A 5,000-nucleotide genomic window follows, 5' to 3' on the forward strand; every position below is an offset into this window, starting at 1 on the left:
GTTAGACAGTTTTGTATGCCCTTTGCTTCAATCAGAATGATGTACTTTATGAGTTTATTGTAAATGAATAAAGATACATATTTGATTCATGTTCCCATGGTATGTTTCTGTGTAATACCCTTAAACTGGACACTTAATGAGACTCGTGTTAGTTTAGAATGTTCACAGCCAGTGGGTCGGTCTGGGGAGACCTATCCTGACAAGGCTGACACTGTAGTGCCACCATGTCGGTTGGGGTGGCTTGTCTCAGCTGCCAGGGTGAGACCCTAGGCACATACAGTGTAGGATTAATTGAATTTTTGAACTGGACCAGATTTCCCATATTGCCCTGGACCTTGGAGATTGATGGGCGAAACTGGAAAGTTACACCCGACCCCTAGACTCGATTATGATACTGCACTAGGTGTCGGATTGGGCTATCTTTGATGTACCAATCAGTGAGATCCTTAGCGGGGGTCAAAACCTGGGTATGTTGGGACAATCCGAGAATTCATCTGAGTGGGTGATCATGGTGACAGGATCAGCCCCTTTGTCGGACAAAGGTAATGATCGGGGATGCACTCTCACTGATGGAAACCAAGACTGCCGGCAGCCGATTTCAACCGTTGAGATTTGTTTTGCAAAATATATTTTATATAAGATATAAAAGTATATATATGGTTTCTAAAATGTTTGCAAGAAGGTTTTAATTCCCGGGATCCATATGAGTGGAGAGTGCAACACTGTTCCTTGCAGCTGAGGGAGAGGTCCTCTCTTGTCGGGCAGTGTATGATCATTATGGGCTGAGAGGTTAAGTGTAAGACCATTGAGGATAACACCTGATGGGCTAATCTTGCATCTGCCCACAGTCCCTGGGTGTTACAAGGTGGCTTGGCCCAGGGACCACTTAGTGTAAGTGTTGGGCCCATAGAGCTCATTTGATGGGTTTCAGGGGGTACACTGTCTTCAGCAGTGCATTCGGCCAGGCCTTGTAACAAAGGCTGGGCTGAACCCATGTGGCTGATGTGTAGATCAATGCTTGGGTCCCACGCCATACAACGAAGCCCAACTGGGCAGCAATTTGGAAGGTTTTTGAGTACATAACCTTAAATGGGCCTTAAGCCCATTTCGAACTGGGCTGATTTGATCAGTCATCTAAAGGGGGCGAATTCTGAAGTGGGTCAGCTAAAAGGATTGGGCTTAGACCCTATCCACTCAGAGAGCCCAAGATCTAAATAAGATTTAGATCTGGAAACCTCCTAATTAGATTAGGAGACAGCTGATCTGATCTGCAGATAAGATAAGGATTATCCCTTATCACTAAGGGACTTCTAACCCAAATATGATTTGGATTAGCAACTCCTAATCTGATTAGGAGCTGATCCCTTTAAGATTATAAAAGGGGAAGGGGGCGGCTGCCTTGAAAGACACAATAACATCAATAGCATTCTTCTCTTTAAGAAAGAGAGATTAAGAGATTTCCTGCATACTGCGAATTCTCTTCTGCCGCCACCTTCCTGCCATTGCCATTCCTTCAGTTCGATCTCCAGTTCTTGGGAGCAATCAAGATTGGATCTTGAATTCAATCTTTTGGGAAAAGATTGATTGGAGCTGTACTCACAAGCCGTCCAGTTGATTCTTGCGAAGGGTCAAGTTCTTTTGAAGAACATTGCTGATTCTGCTCCATCCTTCACTGCGCCATCTTCAGTGGGAGCAGATTTTGGATCCTTCCTTGGGCGTGAACACCTCCATTGGGAGATAGTATTTCTCCGTATCAGGTATAATCCTCTCCCACTCCGTTTGGTTCAGATCTGGTTCAGTTTATGGTTCAAGATTGATCCTTGAAAATATGATTTTCTAAATAGGGAATACGATTCCCAGTTGAAGGGAGAGATAAAATTTTTGAAATTCGCCCCTTATTCCGCAATCTTTGGGCGTCCATAGGATGGATCTCTCATCCCTTCAGTGGTATCAGAGCCATGGTTCAAATCTTGAACCAGTTTGTTTCAGATCTGAACCTGCGCAAATGGGCAGAAGATGTTCTACCCGATTTGCGCAGATATGGGTTTTGGGAAATTTTGTTCCCAAAATTAATGGGTGAATAATCTGAAATTAATTTTATATAAATCTAATTATTATTTAGAATTATTCTTTATGATTTTCTTGATTTATGGGCTGTTCGTACAAGAGGAGATCGAAATCTTGGTTTGCGCAGGGAACCTGCAAGATTTGCAGTTTCTTGATTTATTTATTACATTTGGTCTGTAAATAATTTTTTTTTTTATTTTCTAGTCTCAATGTATAGGTATTCGATCTGATGTAATTATTAATAGAAATAGGATTTCTATTTATTTTAATTTTGGATCAAAGATGGTGGCGCAGAAAGGGAGATTTCGCAGAGAAGAAGATTTCGCAGATGGGAGAATCGCTATCTGCGATTTGCAGTTTGTGAAACTGCATTCTGTGATCTAACCTCTGTTTTGCAGGATGGATTGTGCGAACAGCCCTGATTTACTGATTGTTGTTTTTCTTTTATCAGTAATTAATTTCAGATTATTTTCTTGAATTAAAGATTTGATAAAAAATCAAACCCTAGACCCATTCGAACCAAGATTGGTTCAAACTGTTTGGACCAAATCTAGGGCTTAATCAAGGCTGAAAGTCAGCCCTAATTTCCCACTAATGGGCCTAAGGATTGATATTTAATTAAATGGTTAATTCGGCCCAACCTGTAAAGGCCCAGTTTTAAACAGTTAAAACTGCTATAAGCCCACTTAACCCTTAAAGCTATATGGGTTGAACCGTTCGGCCCATATACCTAGATAATGTTAATGGTTAATATTATGGATTTAAAATGGGCTTCAAATGGGCTTTACAGATAATTAATTGATTGGATCAGTTTATCCCTACATGTGATGTATGGATGTGTGATGTGCTACGTACATGGGCCATAAGTACTTGGCCCATGCTCAATCGATAGTGGCTCTTTCGCACACCATGGCTGAATGCACATCATTGCCATGGTGTCCCTTTTGGTCATTGGATGACCTCCCTCAGTGGTGGGCCCCACACCTTATCATGAGGTCTCGTGCGGAACCCTAGCCGATTTAGGCCCACCAAAATCTGGCTTTATGAAAGTCAGTGGGAGCCACTTTGGTTTGACCTAAAGATAGAACTAGGGCGTAATTATCTGTTCCCTCCAGATAATATGAGTGCATGTGATAGGGAGATTCATATGATGAACTCTCTAAAGGCCTTCCATCATTAGCACGAGGATGGGTCCTTCAGTAATGAGAAAACGCACCAGAAAATGGGCTATCCATTTGCTGTTGGGCTTGTCTAAGTGTTTCATAAGATGATAGGGGCGTCATAGACCGATGTGGGAGGGGCTTCACCAGAAAATGGGAACTCTCTCACGGTACCTTGGCGTTCACGAATATGATGGGTAAGCACTCACTGGACAGAAAGGTTTACCTGAAAACGGCTCTGAACCTTGTCTGACAGAGGCCAAAGGGAAAACTCATATGATGAGTGGATATGATCCTTCACAGAAAGGTGGTGGGGTTATGCAGCTGAAACAGTTGGCTTCATGTACCCTATGTGATTTCCCACATTTCCAGAGACAACCCGTAGTCTCTGTCACTGAGAAAGGAGGGAAATCTCAAAGATGAATAAATGGAAATGGATCGTAGATTAAAATCCATATCTATGAAATGAACATGAATCAAATTAGGTCATGGACTGATGTTTGCTTTTTTATCAGAAAATGGCAAACGGATCATTTGCAAAGCTACTTGATGACAACAAGTTGAAGGGCCCAAACTATGCTGACTGGTATAGGAACCTTGTGCTGGTCCTTGCTTCTAAAAAACTTGACAAAGTGGCAAAGAATCCTGCCCCGGAGCGTCCGGGAGATAAGGCTTCTGAGGCCCGAAGGAGAGACTATCAAGAATGGGAGGAGAAAAACTCCCTTGCCCGGTGTTACATCATTGCCTCTTTGGACAATCCGATACAGAGGCAGTTCGATCAGATCGAACTTGCCAAAGACATATTGGACAGTCTCAGGACAATGTATGAAGAGCAGAATCATTCTACTCGACAAAAGGTCTTGAAATAGTTCATGACCACACAAATGTCCAAGGGTCAACAAGTTCACGACCATTGTCTTCAGATGATGGGATACATCAACGAACTGGAGGCTCTTGGATCCGGGCTGGACCTTGCAACCTAGATAGATGCCATCCTTAACTCTTTGCCTCCTTCCTTTAATCCGTTCATCATGAACTATAACATGAACAAGCTGAATGTCAGCTTACAAGAGCTCAGCAATATGTTGCAAAGAGCTGAAGAACTGATTAAAAAGGATGAGCCTGTAGCCATGCTTGTTGAAGCTGGCAAGACAGGCAAGAGAAAGAGGAAGGCAAAGAAGCCTCAGAAGAAAGCCATTAAAAGCAAGAAGCAGAAAAAAGACAAAGCATCGGATGCCTGTCACTTCTGCAAGAAGACCGGCCACTGGAAAAGGAATTGTCCTGCCTACCTGGAATCCAAGAAAGGTAACTTCGAAACTTGTGTTATAGAAACCAATTTATTGGTAGCTTCTGCATCCTGGTGTATTGACTCCGGGGCTTCAACTCATGCGTGTAACTCACTGCAGGGGTTCAAGGTAAGCAGAAGGCTGAGTGAAGGAGAAGTCACACTCTACTTGGGGACTACTACAACTGTTGCAGCCGCGGCCATAGGAACCGTGGAATTATATTTTAGAGAAGGAAAAATTGTACTAAAAGATTGTCTTTATGTACAAAATTTAAGAAGAAATTTGATTTCTGTCTCAAAACTGTGTGCAGATGGTTATTCTGTCTTCTTTAGTAATACGATTACTATTAAAAGAAACAACAGATTCATCGCATACGGGGAACTGGAGAACGGTCTCTATGTTCTACATCCTTCTCTAGAAACTAACATAACCGAAACTATGTCGGTTGAAAACCCCAAGAAGAGAGCCCGTGATACAGTTAATCCCA

This window comes from Nelumbo nucifera, chromosome 5 (genome assembly GCF_055504915.1).
Source record: "Nelumbo nucifera cultivar China Antique chromosome 5, China Antique-T2T, whole genome shotgun sequence".
Taxonomy (NCBI): Eukaryota; Viridiplantae; Streptophyta; class Magnoliopsida; order Proteales; family Nelumbonaceae; genus Nelumbo; species Nelumbo nucifera.